The sequence below is a fragment of the Balaenoptera borealis genome (genome assembly GCF_965194805.1).
Source record: "Balaenoptera borealis genome assembly, chromosome: 5".
Classification (NCBI taxonomy): Eukaryota; Metazoa; Chordata; class Mammalia; order Artiodactyla; family Balaenopteridae; genus Balaenoptera; species Balaenoptera borealis.
Window position 1 is genome coordinate 136,348,800 of NC_138862.1, and position 18,618 is coordinate 136,367,417.

General features: G+C 41.3%; 1 long non-coding RNA gene across 4 annotated transcripts; it reads left to right on the plus strand.

Moving 5' to 3' along the window:
* The first annotated feature begins 11 nt into the window (after positions 1-11).
* Positions 12-18,335, plus strand: LOC309629109. 4 transcript variants are annotated; one of them, XR_014244848.1, is made up of 4 exons: positions 388-431; positions 996-1,094; positions 12,089-12,198; positions 13,612-18,335. It is a non-coding gene; the product is annotated as an uncharacterized lncRNA (long non-coding RNA). The 4 variants fall into 4 exon arrangements; XR_014244845.1 differs by lacking the exon at positions 388-431 and adding an exon at positions 12-277 and having other exon boundaries at positions 996-13,764; positions 14,953-18,335; XR_014244846.1 differs by lacking the exon at positions 388-431 and adding an exon at positions 12-277 and having other exon boundaries at positions 996-13,764; positions 14,974-18,335.
* Positions 18,336-18,618: the final 283 nt, after the last annotated feature.

Consider the following 18,618-nt stretch of genomic DNA (forward strand, 5'->3'; position numbering starts at 1 on the left):
CCGCCGCGCTCGCTCGGGCCCCGCCTCCCGGATGGGCAAGGGCGGGGGAGGAAGCGGTGAGGGTGGGCGCGGAGCCGGGCGCGCTGGGCGGGGGCGAGTAAGGGAGCGGAGCCGGGGGAGGGGCGGCCAGGTGCCCTGGGCGCGCGCCCTGGGCGAGGTGGGAGGAGCCCGGGCTTGAGGTGCGGGTCCCGGGAAGGGGGGGTTAACTGCCCGGGGCTCGCACGTGGAGGGAGCGGGCAGAACGCTCCCCAAAGCCGGAGGAGACTGCAGGGACTGGGTGAGGGGCCGGAAAGGGGGTGAGAGGTGGGCACCTGGGGGCTGCTGCCTTCCTGGGAGCGGCGAGGGGAGGGTGGCGAACAGGACTCGCACGTGGAGGGGGAGTGAGGATTCGCCCCTGGGCTTCCGCAGGATGCAAGAGCCAAGGGAGTGGGGTGAGAGATGGTCACCGGGAAGCTGCTGTCCTCCCGGGGATGGGGGGTCGGGCAGGAGGGCAGGGCCGGAGGGAGGGGGGAGGGGGAGCGTGAACTGGCGGAGTCTGGCACGTTGTCTAAGGAGAAAGAGCGCCCCTTTTCTCTCTGGCACGCGGCCCTCCAGACCTGGGGAGGTTAGAGGGGACGTCTGGGGGGGGGGCCGCCCTCCCGCGTGCAGCAACCGTGGGGGAAGGGGGAGATGCTGGCATTCTGGGCAGAAAGGCAGCACCTTCGCAGCCAAACTGGTATGGACGCCTGAGCCTTTCTCTACCCGCAGTTCCAAACCGAAGCAAGGCTGTGGTTCTCTCCCCAAATCCTCCTGCCTGGCTTGCATTTTTCCCCCTTTCTTCATTTGCATCTGAAGGGTTTTGCCTCCCACTCGAGAGAAATCAATTAAAAAAAAAAAAAAAGATGTGTTGGATTGCCAATAAATAGCATCCTTGGATGGAGGAGGAGAGGAATGACTCCCCTGCTACACACGCCCCCACGCCACCCCACAGCTCTGAAACGGCTGTTCTTTCTTAGGCAGCAGCACACTGTTGCCATTCCAGGCTTGTGTGGGAGAAGACTGCTGTGCGCCTGTGTCTGTCCTCTCGGGCGACTCCAGCCCTTGGTTAATAAAAGGTACAGATGGTTAGAACACAAATGTGTGACGTCAGGCTTGGTTTTAAAAAGTTCCCTGTTCCCTACATCAATTGTGTCTCTTGGGACAGGCTTTATTTAGAGGATCGATTTGGGTCTAATGGCAGTCGGGAGAAAAGGGGACCTATGCCAGGACTGTCAGTGTCTTATAGTGCTGCACTTATAACAAAAAGCTTTTAGCCCCACAAAAAATGAAAATATCAGAGTGCAACATGAAAAACACTGCTGACTAATAGCATGATCCTTCCAATATTCTTTGGCATACCAAAGACTTGATTCTATAGAAACAATTATCTAAAATGACATTCCTCATCATAAATTATATTTCCAACTTAAAATGGAGGGATTCTCACAACTGCGAGGTAACACTCATGATGAAGCCAGACTGCTCTTGCTTTGCATCCTCAGTACCTCTCTCCCCTTTACTTCATCAACTCCTGCACATAAAATAGGAATACTGTTTCCCACCCCGCCTCTCCTATCAGTTCAGTGAGGGTGAAGGAGTTAATATTGTGAAAACACTTGAGTTCTCCGCAACAGAGGTGTTGTGATAATATTGCTAGAGTACTTTTTGATCACAAGTCACCTTTGTAAACAATTACCCATGTGCTATGTCCAATATAGAGTTCTTAGTCCAGGAGTGTAAGAATTTACCCTCATTCATACACAAGCCTATTAAGCACTGTGGATGTCTAGCCAGGAATTAATACATCCCCTTCTTCCCCCAACTCACCCCCAAACATCTCTCCTCTGAGTTAAAAGTTCTAGAATTTAAAAGCATAACAGAAACTTGATTAGGAAGAAGGGGAAGATTCACTTTGGGGAAAACAAGTGCATTTGAGAGTATGAACGTAAATTGTGGACCAAGTATGCATTTTAATAGGTTTTAGGATTGAGCTAATGAAAGTTTTCAGGGCTCTTGTGAAATTTTCTAATTAACATTAATTAATGAAAGTATTTTACAAGGCACCATCCCTGACAACTTGCAGATAGAAGGTTCCAAGCTCCCAATAGATAATGCTTAATATCCAGCTTGGTTCTCACCCTCCTCCACCCTGAACACCATTTAATTTGCATCTTAATTTCACTATCTGTAAAAACTAAGCATAACATTACCTGGCCTACTCATCTCACACAATCAAATAAGATAATGATATGAAAGGCTGTGGGAACTCTGCAGAACCATTCAAATTTAATGTTATTATTACAACAACTACATTTCCATAGCTGGAGAGAGGGTGACAATCATTCTGAAAAATAGGAATAAGAAATCTATGTCATTGAGCAATAAAATGAAATAAGATTCATATTCAAATTCTGATACTATTTTTTAAATCTTTATTATAAGGTTATTCTGGCATATATATATATAAAATATTTAAATATTAAAGGAATCTGTAGTATTGAGAAGTCCCATGTCATCAAAGCTGATGACGCCAGGAACTTGAATGGTATTGGTAATCTCTCTGTCCCACCCTTATCTCCCCACCCTTTTCTAAATGTCACTTTCATTCTCCCTTACTGCAGCCAGCAGCTCAACTCACATCTTAAGTACTGTGCAGTCATGAAGGAAACCTCAAATTTTAAAAGTCTCAAGGAATGACTAATCAGGCTAGACTCATGTGCCCATGCCTCAGCCAATCACTACAACCAAGGAAGCAAGGTCTGAGAATTGATGACAGCTTCCGTTCAGAATTCATGTTTAAAACAGTGGGAGGAAAGATGTCATGTAGATGTGACCACCAGGGTAATTGCTGTGAGCTAGGCAGCCACACCCAAGTTTACTTACTGTGCTACAACCGTGGTGGGCATTTGCCAGCGCCTTATATGCTTTACATCATTTAAGTTTTTCAGTAACCGTTTTAGGTTAGGAAACTGGGGTCCAAAGAAGGGGTGTGCCCATTGTTACCCAGCTAATCAATGACAGGGCCTGGATGCATGAGGCCCTGGAAAGCCAAAAGAGTAGCTTATGTGATAGGAAGTAGACAACTATTGATGACTTTTGAGCCAGATAATCCTTATATTATAAAATGGTTTTTATGATGAGTCTGAAATACATGGAAAATGCATATAATAAACTGCCAAAGCAGCAAAGATATGTTCAGAGACCTAGAGGATAGAATTGGACAACCTCATATACATATAAAAGAGTTTCTGGAGAGGAGGAAATAGAGTATGAAGGAGAAGCAATCTCCATAGAAATGATGCATGAGAATTTGTCAGACTGGAAGAAAAATGAGTTATCGGATCAAAGGAAGATGCTAAGGCTCAAGCAGAGTAAGTTTTTTAAATTGAGACCCATACATAGTAGTGAAATTAGAGAATACCAAACACAATAAGAAAATGTTCAGGGGCTTCCCTGATGGCGCAGTGGTTGAGAATCTGCCTGCCAATGCAGGGGACACAGGTTCGAGCCCTGGTCTGGGAAGATCCCACATGCCGTGGAGCAACTAGGCACATGAGCCACAATTACTGAGCCTGTGTGTCTGGAGCCTGTGCTCCCAACAGGAGAGGCCACGACAGTGAGAGTCCCACGCACCACGATGAAGAGTGGCCCCCGCTTGCCGCAACTAGAGAAAGCCCTCGCACAGAAACGAAGACCCAACACAGCCATAAATAAATTAAAAAAAAAAAAAGTTCAGAGTTACCACTGAGGAAAGTCAAGTTATCTTAAAAGAAATGACAGTCACCCTGTAGCAGATTTATTAGCAACAATAGACTACGGAAGACAATGGGAAATATCTTCAATGTATTGAGAGTCCACCCTGAGAAACTAGAATTCTATTCCTGGCTAAACCATCTTTCAAGGGGAAGAATAAAATAAACACATTTTTAAAATTTAGGACTCACGGTCGTTGAAAAAGATACAAAAGAATATACTCCAACGAGAAAAAAGCTGAACCCAAAAGGAATAAGTGAGTGGGAGAAGGAAGGATAAACAGATAAATCAGTGAATATCTTGGTTAATCTAAATCAGTAGTATTTCTTTAAGTACCCGTATTTTGGAATTTTAAAACCAGGTGAAATTAAGTTATTAGCCCTTAAAAATGTGGTAGATAATGGCAGAAAGGAGTTCTGAGTTAAAGACAACTTTTTTTATTCAGAAGGAGTGAGGTAGTCTTAAATTTTAGACTTTGACAAGCTATTACATTGGTTAAAGTTTTTTTTGTTGCAAACAACAAAATCCAAGCAAGAATTTCTTAAATCGATCTTCAACAGCTCCCAGAGTCACTGGGAGAGCTGAAAAAACAAGCGTGGGCTGAGCTTCTAGAAAAAGTGCTCTAAACCATGTAATAGAGCTGGTGTGATAAAGAAACTGCTGCTGCTCCCATCAAACACCAAATGCCAGGAGCTCAACTTCTCTTCATCTGCTCCTGCCATCAGCATCAATGCCAATTCTGTGTCAGAAAATTAGTCTTGCAGCCACTGCCACCTCCACAAACTGGATATCAGCCTCTACCTGCACCAGGACAGTGGCAGCCATGTGCAGAGCTTGTACCCTCACATCCTCACATTTCCACTGGTGCTTCTGGTTAGCAGAGCCAGTGTCATAGGCCTGCATCCTAGCTGCAAGGGAGGCAGGGAATTGGAGTTCTCAGTTTTACACTGGGGAAGAGGGATCTGTGACCAGGGAATTATCCCAAATATAGAAAGGCTATTTAAATGATTATGGCAGCCTTGAATATGACAGAGTCCCTTAGTGGTATATATATTAAAAATAGGAGACTCACCAAAATAAGAGAAATAGAATGTGTGACTTCCAAACCTATGGAGAGAGAGAAAAAAAAAAATGACCTAGAGAAGAGTTAGTTACCAGATTAGCGGGCAAGAAAGAAGAAAAGGAAAAGCAAACTAAAATTATGATAAATAGGAAACTCAAATAAGATTGTATAAAGAAGTCCAAGTATATTATTAATCACAATAAATATACATGGTTTAGGCCTGTCTATTAAAAAGCAACAACAACACAACAAATACATTCAGACTGGATTTTTAAAAAAAGAAATCCAACTATCTGCTGTTTGCAAGATACATGGTTAGAAAATATTACCAAAAAGTTTGGGGAAAGGCAATTAAAGAAAACTATGTACCAAGAAAATACTAACCCCAAAATTGTTTGTCTAATAACATTAATATCAGGCATAAGAATTTAAGGCAAGAAGGACTGATAGAGATAAAGAGGTGATCTGTAGGAATCATAAAAGAAACTATCCCCCATGAAGATACACAGTCACGATACATTCATGAATTTGTGTGCACTTAACCACATAAAGCAAAATTTGATGGAACTACATAGAGAAGTTGGCAACTGCACCATCAGAAACTAATAGACAAGCAGACAAAACGTTAGAATACCATAAAATCAATAAGCTCGATACCATGTGAGATTTATACATGAACACACACATACACACACATAATCAACAGTAAAAAAAAATAGTTCATACCACTTCTCCAAGACACTAAATCCAGCCATTTTACAGGTGAATTTTACCAAACATACAGGAGACAATGCCTTTCCTTTGTTATATTTCAAAAAGTAAGAAACTAAGAACCAAGTATAACTGAGACTCATGATGCAACAGGTGCTGCTCAGACGTCTTGTCTTCCCAACCAACCCTTGGACCTGTCCAGTTCTTTGACAAGGGCAGTTATTTCAACAACAGGGCCCTCAGAACCATTTCATTGAGTCAAAAGCTCTTCTAAGGGGGTCTCTGCTTAACTGCTTCAATTATCTCTCTGCTGATGACTGCTCCTCTGTAGTTGAAACACATGGAAAATGCATATAATAGACTGCCTGAGATAAAAATATACAATTGTATGAATAGTATGATATACGCTCTGTTAAACATCAAGCAAGCAAATATCTGAATAGAAAAAAAATTTAACTCTGGAAGAAAATATACTGCAACATTAAATAAAGTTATGTCTGAGTGACAGATGTATGAGTCCTTCTATTTTTCTGTATTTCGCATATTTTATTTAGCAAGAAATTAAGTAGTTTACAAATACACTGGCACTTCATGATTTCATTACTTCGTTGGAATAAAAAAGACATGAGACATATAGAAAACAACTATCAAAATAGCAAAAGAAATTCTAACTGTATCAATAAGTACATTAAATGTGATTGGACTAAACACCCTACTCAAAAGGCAGATTTTATCAGACTGAATAAAACAGCAAGCTCCAACTCTATGTTACAGGTCAGCAAGAGACACACCTGAGATTCAAAGATATAAGTAGATTGAAAGTAAAGGATGGAAAAGATACAACATGCCAAAAATAACTGCAAGAGAATGTAAGTTGTTACAGCTGCTATAGGAAACAGTATGGAGGTTCCTCAGAAAACTAAAAATAAAATTACCATATGATCCAAAATCCCACTCCTGGGCATATATCCAGATAAAATTGTAATTCAAAAAGATACATGCACCCCTATGTTCATAGCAGCATTGTTCACAATAGCCAAGACATAGAAGCAACCTAAATGTCCATCAACAGATGAATGGATAAAGAAGATGTGGTACATATATACAATGGAATACTACTCAGCCATAAAAGAGAATGAAATTATGCCATTTGCAGCAACATGGATGGACCTAGAGATTATCATACTAAGTGAAGTAAGTCAGAAAGAGGAAGACAAATACCATATGATATCACTTATATGTGGAATCTAAAATATGACACAAATGAACCTATCCACAAAACAGAAACAGACTCACGGACATAGAGAACAAAATTGTGGTTGCCAAGGGGGAGGGGGGTTGGGAGAAGGATGGAGTAGGAGGTTGGAGTTAGCAGATGTAAGCTATTACATATGGAATGGATAAACAACAAGGTCCTACTTTATACCACAGAGAACTATATTCATTATCCTGTGATAAACCATAATAGAAAAGAATATTAAATAAACAGAATGTATATATATGTATAACTGAATCACTTTGCTGTACAGCAGAAGTTAACACAACATTGTAAATCAACTATACTTCAATTTTAAAAAAATAAAAAAAAATAAGTAACCACAAGAGACCTAGAGTGGCTATATTAATATCAGACAAAATAAACTTTAAGACAAGAAATATTACTGGAGACATTTTTGATAAAAGGTCAAAACATCTAGAAGATATAACAATTATAAATATATAGGGACTTCCCTGGTGGTCCAGTGGTAAAAAATCCACCTTACAATGCAAGCGATGCGGTTTCAATCCCTCGTCAGGGAACTAAGATCCCACGTGCCGCAGGGCAACTAAGCCCACACTCCACAACTACTGAGCTCACGCACCTCAACTAGAGCCTGCGTGCCGCAAACTACACAGCCCATGCGCTCTGGAGCCCGCGCGCCACAACTAGAGAAGAGAAAAAAAAAACCCGCACGCCACAACTAGAAAGAAGCCCACGCACCACAATGAAGAGCCCGCACACCACAGAGAAATATCCCACATGCTGCAACTAAGACCTGACACAGCCAAAAATTTAAAATTAAATAAATAAATAAATATTTTTAAAATAAATAAATATATGTGTGTGTGTGTGTGTGTGTATATATATATATATATATATATATATATATATATATACACACACACACACATACATACATACATACATGCATGCATACAGCTAGGAGCCAAATCCCAAAATGTATGAAACAAAATCCAGCAGAAATGAAAGGAGAAATAGACAATCAATCATAGAGATTTTAACACCCTACATTAAATAATTGATAGAACAACTAGAGAAGACTTTAACAACACTATCAACCAACTTGTCTTAACTACTATTTATAGAACACTCCGCTCAATAACTGCAACATACATATTTCTTTTCAAGTGCTCATGAAACATTTTCTAGGATAGACCATATGCTGAAGACCAAAATAAGTCCCAATAAAATAAAGAATATTGAAATTATACAAAGTATGTCCTCTGATCACAATGAAATTAAATTAGAGATCCATAACAAATAAATCTGAGAAAACACCACATATTCGGAAATTAAGCAACACACTTCTAGATAACCCATAAGTCAAAGAAGAAATCGCAAGGGAAATTAAGTAAGTTGGGCTGAATGAAAAATATACAACATATCAAAAGTTATGGGATGTATCTAAAGCAGTGGTTAGAAATGTATAACTTTAGATGCCTATATCAGAAAAGGAAAAAGGTCTCAAATCAAAAATCTAAGCTTCCACCTGAAGAAACTAGGAAACAAAGAGCAAACTAAACCCAAAGCAAGCAGAAGGAATGAAATAATAAATGTTATAACAGAAAAACAATAGAGAAAAAATTTTTAATTTGCTTCTTTGAAAGGATCAACAAAATTGACAAACCCTTAACTAGACTGACTAAGAAAACAAGAGAAGGCACTAATTATCCAAATCAGGAAAGAATATAGGATACTGCTACCTACCCTATAGAAATTAAAAGGATTATAAAGTAATATTATTGACAGCTTAATGCCAACAAATTAAAAGACTTGGATGAAATGGACAAATTTCTAGAAGTACACAAACAAAACCAACTCAAGGAGATATAAAGTATTTGACTAAACCTACAAGTAAAGATACTGAATTAGTAATTTAAAATCTCACAAACAAAATCCCTGGCCCAGATGGCTTTACTGATGAATTCTATCAAATGTTTAAAGAAGAAATAGGGCGTCCCTGCTGGCGCAGTGGTTAAGAATCCACCTGCCAATGCAGGGGACACGGGTTCGAGCCCTGGTCCGGGAAGATCCCACATGCCGTGGAGCAACTAAGCCCATGTGCCACAACTACTGAGCCTGTGCTCTAGAGCCCAAGAGCCACAACTACTGAACCTGCGTGCCACAACTACTGAAGCCCAAGCACCTAGAGCTCCTGCTCCGCAACAAGAGAAGCCACTGCAATGAGAAGCCCGTGCACTGCAACAAAGAGTAGCCCCCGCTCACCACAACTAGAGAAAACCCGCGCACAGCAACAAAGACCCAACACAGCCAAAAATAAAAATGAATAAAATAAATTAAAGAAGAAATAATACCAGTCTTTCACAAACTCTTTCAGAAGACAAAAAAGAGCACTTCCCAACTTATTTTATGCGGCCAGTGTTACCCTGATACCATAGCAGACAAAGCTGTCACAAGAAAAAAGAAAAGGAAAAAAAAACTACAGACGAATCCTTCATGGACAAAGATTCAAAAATCCTTAACAAAATATCAAATCGAATTCAACATTCAAAAAAAATATTATATACCACGACCAAGTTGGATTTACTTCAGGAATGCAAGGTTAGTTTAACATCTGAAAATCAATTAATGTAATATACTGTATTAATGGAATGAAGAACAAAGATCACATAACCTCAGTACAGTAGGAAGAGCTAGCAAAAGAGATTGAGTGGGATAAGAAAACACACATCAAGACAATGTATTTCAGGTAAGAGAGTAGTCACCTGGTTGAGTGCTGCTAAGTCCAATAAAAAGAGAAATGAGAATTGACCATTGGATTAGACTCTTTGGAGGTGGCTGACAGCCTTAGGAAGGGTTTCAGGAAACTCGTGTCATTGAAAATCTGAAGGGAATGAGAAGTGAAGAAGTGGGGGAAAAGAATACAGACAATTTTTTTCAAGTAGTGTTTTAAAAGGTAGCAGAGAAGTGGGGCTGTAAATGGAGACGAATGAGAAGCCAAAGGGAAGTTGTTTTTGTCTTTTAAGATGGGAGTTATTACCTGTGTACAGGCTGAGGAGTGACACAGTCGAAAGGGGAAAATTGACCAGGCAAAGGAGAGAGCAGATGCCTGTGGGAGCAAAGTCCTTGAGAAGGCAAGGGGGGATGAGATGCAGTTCAGAGGATGCATCAGAACATGTCAAGAACTCTGAAGTGTCTGAGACTTTACCCTACTTGCATGCTAACAAGTTAGCCTGTCACAATTTCATGGATGCTGGCAGAAAATGTGAGACTCCTGGGTCAGAGACAAAGGACTTCATTTCTCACAGCTAGAGTGGTAACCAGAGTATCAGAATTTTCTTGCATCAGTTTCCTGAACCTCAGTTCCCACAGAGCAGTGTGAAGAGAGCCAGGTGACACCTGCACACTCAGTGGGTTGCATTACAAGTAAGGAAATCTGAACTCAGCAAACCTCAGTCTTTTATATGGGGCAGTAAACATGCCTGTCCTTTGCTCCAGAGAGAGACATTTTTATGACACTGGACAGTAAGCATCCCTGATGTTGGTTCCAAAGGGAGACACTATCTCTATCTCCAAGGCTGTTCACTCTACAAACATCCTTGATAAGACAGCCTGAAACAAAAGAAATGTGAGACACGTGGAGAATTGTCTCAACAGAAAATTTAGCCTTAATTAAGAGCACAAACACTTCATCCATCTTAAGGTGTGGAGGTTGGGAGAGTAGAGAAAATAAGATTATTGGACAAGATGCTATTGGCTCTCTTTTGTTTTGCTTTATTTTCTTCCCAGAGTATCAGTAGTTGAGAGTATCAGGTAAGACTGAGGACTGGGCATCTGGAAGAGTGAGAGAGGGTAGACTAAGGACATGAAGAGTTAGCAGGCACTGCCGAGGGCCCTCCTATAATTTATGATCATAAGTTTAAACAGCAAGTTATGACTGTTTTAACCAGGTTTGTTCCACTGCTTGGGTGTAAGGACAAAGTATAGAGTTGGCTTTAACCAGGACTGGAGTTTTTCCGGGCAAGCATGATAGAGAAAGAAAATGGCAAGGGCGTTGTGGATGTACACAAAGAAGTGATCACAGTGGTGGACCAGGGAGTCTAGCTGGATGAAGAAGAGAGTGAGGGGAGGAAGGACAGTGAAAAATGGATGGGAACAAAGGATCAGAGTTCCTGATGGGGTTGGAGAGTGGCTGGAATGCAGGTATTAAAATAAGTGAACTAGGAGACAGGAGGCAGCGGTCAAAGAATGGAGTGCTTAAAATCAAGGTTTTGAGTTATATGAGCATGGGAATGGGTACCTAACGTGGGGTGGAGGAAAAGATCATTGGAGGTGAGGAGTTTAGGAAACTGAGTGGCCAGAGTTGTCAGGTGGACCATTTATGAGCTTGTCGAAGTTACCAAGAAAAGCTGGTCACATGGAGAGAAAGGCAGGTGCAAATGAATGAAGGGAGATAACTGGAAAGTTGCTGACGATTACAACAGGGAGGGGTGGCGGGTACTGTGGACTGATGGCAGACTATTCCTTCATTTAATAAGTTTTTTTTTGATATTTATTTATTTATTTATTTGGCTGCGCCGTATCTTAGTTGCAGCAATCAGGATCTTCATTGCCGCTTGCGGGATCTTTTAGTTGCGGCATGCAGGATCTAGTTCCCTGACCAAGGATTGAATCCAGGGCCCCTGCATTGGGAGCATGGAGTCTTCACCGCTGGACCACCAGGGTTGTCCCAATAAGTATTTATTTATATGTGACCAACTAAGCACTGTGGGAGAGAGGAATTATTATCACTGTCCTCAAGAGTTGTATGAGCTAACTTGAAGATAATGCATACACCTGTAAGAAGCTAAACAACAGGGCAAACGTTTCAGTATGGTGAGGCAGAAAGAACACTAGCCTGAGATTCCTGAGATCTGAGCTCTATTTCCAGCCCTGCCAATAATTAGCTGTGAGCTTGGGTCAATCTCTTAACCTCACCTGGCCTCAGTTTCCACATTTGGATATGGATTAAATGATTCCCAAGAGACCTCAGCACCTAATATTGTGATACAAAATAATACATCTATCACAAGGAAGTCAGGAAGAATAAGCATGATTATCTAGATGTTACAGAAAGAGGAAATTATTTCTGTAATGAAGGACAAAATAATTTGTCCAGCATCAGACTGTTAAATCAGGTTCATTGTTGTTTGTATTAGTCCATATAGGGTACAGAGAAGGTGCCCTAATCTGTGTTTGTTTTCCTCCACTTACACAAAGTTGTGTTTGTCTTTCCATTATGTCTCTTTGGTTCTGGCTAGGTCATGATTGCTCATGTCAAAGACCAAAGAAAATGCCATTAGAACCCATCACTGGAACAGCTACATTTAACACCTCCCTGAAAGAATACATTTTTACAGGAAGCAAAGAGGTATGTTGCCCTCTAGGAAGTGTATGTCACCTTAGGGTAATTAGGCTGATGTCCATTCCCCTGATGGCAAATGAAATGAATGGGTCCAATAACCCTTGATATCAACATAATGTTGGGGTGGGATTGGAGGTCAAGTTTTAGAAGGATATAATTGAGGTGAAGAGGATATAAACAGCTTTTCATCTATAACAGATTCTTCCTTTGTAACTAATTTACTCCTATATTTTTTAATATATGCAAGCACATTCACTCATATAGTTAACTATATTCATTCATATAGTTCATTGAGATCCGGCTGTATGCTAGGCCCCATTGTAAGGACTAGAAGTACCGTACAGAGCAAGATAGCTAAGAGCCCTGTCCTATCTCCCTTTGCCAATGTATACTGAACCAGGGAGATGGACATAATAAAAAAATGAGTAAGTAAGATATTTTTCAGAGTACAATCAATGCTATGAAGGCTGTAAAGCAGGGTAACAGGGTATACCTTACTGGGTTCTGATTCCCTCGATTTAGAATGTAAGTACCACAAGAGCTTGTCATCACTGTACCCTTTTGCCCTGGTTAGTGAATTTTAACTATGGGCTCCTTTAGATACAGTTGTCGGGAAAGTGAGACCTAAAAGAAGAGTTTTCAGCCACGCAGAGATGGAGGGGAAAGAGCAATGTTCCAAGGAGGCAGTAAGTTCAGCATGTTTAAGACACATAAAGAAGGCCATTGTGGCTGGAGCGTTGCAAGGACAGGAAAGTGTAACATAAGGTGAGGTTGAAGCCCAAGTCAGGGACTAGAATATTCTGGGCCTTGTAAGCCAAATGAGAGGTTAGGAGTTTGAATTTTCATTTAATTGCTGTGGTAAGCCATTGGAGGGTTTTAATGAGGGATATTCTGTGACCTTATTTTTAGTTTTAAAAGTTTCCTCTGGCAGTTGGGTAGGGAATAGACCAAGGGGAGCATGAGAGGAAGCGGGAGATCTGTTAGAAGGTGAGAGGTGATGGAGGCTTGGTGCAAGGGAAGAAGTGTTGAGAAGTGGTTGAATCTGAGATCTATTCTGAAGGTAGAATAACAGGGCAAGCTGATCAGCTGCGTGTGGGGTGTTAGAAAAAGAGAGGAGCCAAGAAAGGCTCCAGTGTTTTGGCTCCAATAACTTGGTGCTGGAGGTGCCACTCACTGACAGGGAAGCTGGGGGAGGAGTAGATTTTTTGCAGGAAAAATCAAGGATTCCATTTTGGCCATGTGACACTTACGGTGCCTATTAGACTTCCGAGTGGTATGTAGTTTTTTTTTTGTTTTTTTTGTTTTGAAGTGTATTTGATTTACAATGTTGTGTTACTTTCTGCTATACAGCAGAGTGACTCAGTTATACACATATATACATTCTCTTTTTATATTCTTTTCCATTATGGCTTATCCCAGGAGATTGGCTATAGTTCCCTGTGCTGTACGATTAATGGTTGATATGTAAGTATGGCAAGATGTCGGCGTTGAAGATCTTTTGTGTGTCACTGGCACTTAGATGCTCTGGAAAGCCGCAGACTGAGTGAGGTCACCAAGGGAGAGCATGTGGAGGTGAGAGCCAGAGACCAAGCCTTGAACACCTGTCAGGGGACTCCAGTTTTGACCTTCGAACAGTATGATATTTTACATGGAACGGCACTACCTCCCAGGTCAATCCGTCAGTCTTAAGTCCCCATTTTGTCTTTCTCCCTCTCAACAAGTAGTGGGATCCCACCTTGGGGGGCAGCTGTATTGGTGAGAACCTTTACTCACACAGGTCCCCCTGGGACCCATCAATATGGCGTCAGGTACCCAGGCAGAGGCTGGTCCCCGCCGTGCGTCTCTCCCATCTGCAGAATTCCCCAACTCCCCCAGCCACAGTGCTCCCTCCCTTCCTCTCTTTTCCTCTGAACTGCTGTCTTCCTCATTACTGTCCGTACCTCTGCAGACATTCTTGCTGGTGTTGTAGCTACTTATGCAGAGCAGGTGCCCTAATCTGGGTTTCCCTCTGCTCATACAAAGTTGTGTTTGTCTTTCCATTATCTCTACTTGGTTCTAGCTAGGTCACCATTGCTTACCCCTACTTTCAGCTACATTGTATCTTCCTCAAGGGCAGGATATTCTCTTATTTATCTTTCTATCCCTGATGGTGTTCTGCGTTTCCCCATTTAGAATGTAACTAAGTACCATAAGAGCTGGGACCTTGTCCCTTGTGTTCACTGCTGTGCTCTTGGAGCATGGAACAGTGTTCTTGAATAAACACAGACAGAGTGAATGAATACAATAGCTGTTGATAGGTTTATGTTCTAGATAGATAGGTGATCAAGTGCCCTGCCTCGAAGGAGGACTTTCTCCCTTTTGCGTGACAGATGTTATCTCCACTTTGGGCCCCCTGTAGAGCTTTACCACTACACACACTGAATACTGCAGTATAAAGAGGTGTTTCACTTCTCACCACCCTTATGGACCCTTTCCACAGTCTGCTGATGCTGAAGCAGATAAGAACAGGGCATGCGTTTGTGGTCTGTGTAACACGTATATGCAGTTGGGGTCTGTGGTAAATTGTCTGCAAAGGTGGCCGTCAACAATTTCTTTCATCTCTGTACGTATATCATCTACACGTACATCATCCTCCCAACAAGAGATGGAGTTTGTTCCCCTCCCCCTTGAATCTGGTGGCCTTGAGACGTGCTCAGTAGCAGTCAAAGTAACGTCATATGACTTTGGGGCCTGGGCCTTAAGAGTTCTTGCAACTTCCAGTTTTACTGCCTTGGGATCTAGGCACCATGTTTAAGAAGCTTGGAATTCTGGACGATATGAAACCACATGGAGAGAGAGAAGCCCAGCCAGCATCCAGCCATCCCAGCCACTGCAGCTGAGGTGTGAAACATGAATAAAGCCATCTTGGATTCTCCAGCCCAGCCAAGCTGTCCCAGCCAACCAGATGCAGCAGAGACAAACCATCCCAGAGGAACCCCACCCAAACTGCACAATCATGAGAAAATAATAAATGGGGCCGTTTTAAGCCACTACTTTTGTGGGTTAGTTGTTATTTAGCAACAGGTAACTAAAATAGGATCTGTTCCAGAATTCCTTTTATGACAAAACTTCTAGAAACACATTGCATTTAAAAGCAGAGTGCCTGCAATTTCTAGCAAAACTACAGATGCAATTATCCCTTGTCTCAGCTGTGTCCCTTCTAGGAATCTATTCCAAAGATATCCTGGCAAAAATACAAAGAGATATATTTGCTGTTCACTGCAGCACTATTTGTAATAGCAACAAACTTCAAACAACCCACATGTCTATCAGTAGGGGACTGGATGAATAAGCAATGTAGCATCCATGTGGTGGAGTACTATGCAGCTGTAAAAAAGGACTGTGGACCACCTCTGTGAACTGCTGTGGAGGGATCACCAGGATATAAGGTTGAGTGAGAAAAGCAAGGCAGAGAAAAGTACGTGTAGTATATGGTATGTTACTATTTAACTTTTTTTTAATTTTTATTTTTTTGGCCTCGCTGCACGGCATGTGAGATCTTAGTTCCCCAACCAGGGATTGAACCTGCGCCCCCTGCAGTGGAAGCACGGAGTCTTAACCACTGGACTGCCAGGGAAGGCCCTTAATTTATTTTTTTAATGAAAGGATAAAATATAATACTTTCAAAAGAAATTTATTTCCTATAGGTGGAGGGAGGGTATAGGGTAAATGATACCACAGGAATATAATCCACAAACTCCAGACTGTGGGAAACATTATAAAATAACCAATCCAGTTTCTTCGACAAATAAAAAAAATTTTTAAAAAGGGGATAGAATGGGAACCTAGTGATTAAAAAGAGGGACTTAAGAGCATATGAACCGATTGCAATTTTTGAACCTGTTTGTATTCTGATTTGAACAAATAAACTGAAAAAGTTTGTGAGACAATGGGAAAATGTAAACATGGGTTGAATATTCAATGATATTAAGGATTTGTTATTTAAGTGTGATAATGATAGTGTTATCTTCTTAAAAGAATCGTCATATATTTGAGATACACACTGACATTTTTTATGGTTGAAATGATATGACAGTGGGAGTCGCTTCAAAAGAATTACATGGATTGGTGAGGTGGATGAAGTTATAGATTAAACCAAATTGGCCATGAGTTGAAAATTATTGAATCTTGACAGTTGGTTCATGAAGGTTCATTATGTTGTCCTCTTTACTTTTGTATATATTTGAAATTTTCCAAAATAAAAAGTTAAAATAAAAAAATAAGGGCCCCTGAGACCCCGTGTTTTAAGGGCACTGAATCCATTCTCTTCATAATAGCACAGCTTAGGTCCATCACCCCCAAGTCACGGCATCTATGTCAAATGGAAATCATGTCTGTGAACCATGATCGGTATTTAGAACTCTGGGTGATTGACACCATGTAAGTGATTTTAAAGTTACAATGAGTTCTCAGGAGGTCCAGGTGTTTTCGTTGTTTTGTTTTTTAAGAATTTCCTGTGCAACAAAGACCTACTGTATAACACAGGGAGCTATACTCAATATTTTATAATAACCATAAGGGAAAAGAATCTGGAAAAGAATATATATAACTGAATCACTTTCCTATACACCTGAAACTAACACAACATTGTAAATCAACTATACTTCAATAAAAATTTTAATTTAATTTAGTTAAAAAAAGAATTTCCTGTGTCATTGTTATCTCTTACACTTAGGAGAAGTTTTAACAAACATGTAAATAGTCCCCTTCTTCTCTTCCAAACACGTGCCATTAATTCACTCAATCATTCAGCACTCTTTGTTCGAGTGACTGCCATGAGAGGTTCTGGCATTAGGGAGATGGTGCTGCCAGCTGAAAGACTGTCAACACGCATGCCCAGATGCTTGCCGCACCATGGAACAGTAGAGGGCTGTGGTCGAGGTCTGTGCCAGGACAGAGGCGGGACCTGGGTGCTCTGCCTCTAGCAGGAGGCTGGGGGAGAAATTTTAGAAGAGCGGGTGTTGGAGCATGCTAAGATGCTGGTTCTGGGGAAAGAACAGCAAAGAATTGGGATTGGCTTATTTTGGAGGAAAGGTGTAACCTGATGCTTTCCACTTTACGAAATTCTTTTACTTTCAAATACCAAAGTGTCTCATCTCCTTCCTCCAACGAAACGAGTGATATATATCAGTGGTTCTCAAAGTGTGGTCCCTGGACCAGCAAATTGCGTCCCTTGGGAACTCTTAGCAGTGCAAATGCACCAGCCCCAGCCCAGACGTACTGAATCTGAAAACTATAGATTCGCTTCCATAAATGCAGCTTTATGAAGAAGAAAGAAACCTGTCTTTTTGTCCAACTTTTAAAAAATACACGATTATAGTGGACATTTTGGGAGACTCCAAAGTAGAAAAACAGTTTAGGTTGACTGAGAGCCTGCCAGAGCAGTGCTTGTGGAGAGACCAGTGCTCCACAAAGAGAGCCACAAACGCCAGGCTGGGCAGCTCCTGTCAGCCGCCCAGGGGCAAGCGCAGACTAGGGAGATTAAGCCTTGAGGGGACCAGGGCCCCGGTCTCCTCCTCTGAGATAACAATCCTTAGCCAAAGATACCTGAGGCCAATAGCTAAATAAAAAGATTATCCTCTAAGTGAGAGTATGTAGGACAAGGTAATAAAACTATATGATAAAATTTTTGTGAAAACATGCAAAAACTTTATTTTTTTCCTATGACTACTAGAAAATGTTAAATAGCCGATGTAGCTCACCTTTCTGGCTTGCGTTATATTTCTGTTAGCATAGGTGGTATGTAAGACGTATATAAAATGGAGGGTGGGCAGGAGACAAAATTTGACCATTTTTTCCTCCAGCTCTGAGCAGGACAATGGGTATCCAGAGGCACAAATCGTCATTTCTTATTTATGTGTCATTTGTGTTTGTATGGTGAAGATAGCTTGATGATACTAGCCATAAAAATCCTGCAGCAAACATCTTTTATATCCATATTCAAAAAGCAATTTTTAATTCCAGAAACTAGGCTTTCCTATCGGAAGAGAATGCATGGATTAGTAAAAACTAGAACATACAGCAATATACACCAAAAATAGCCACCCCCGCTCCCCCCACCTTGACTGCTTCAGACATAGTTAATTAATCAGGACATTTTTTTCCTCTGGTCTCAGACACAGCATTGATGTCCTTATCAACAGAGTGGTCTGAGAAGCTATGTAGCTGGTGAGAGATGCAGCCATGGTGCAAAGCTAGGTGGGCCTGACTCCCAAACACCGAGTTTCTTCATTATGCCATGCAGAGTCCAACTTCAAAACAGGTGCACACTTATATTTCTAGTTTAAGTCAATAAACTGTCCTCCTGACTTATAAATCAGTGTCTTATGAATTTGGTTGCGCCAGTACTCCCCACCCCTTCCCCGCCGCCGCACCCTGATCAAATAT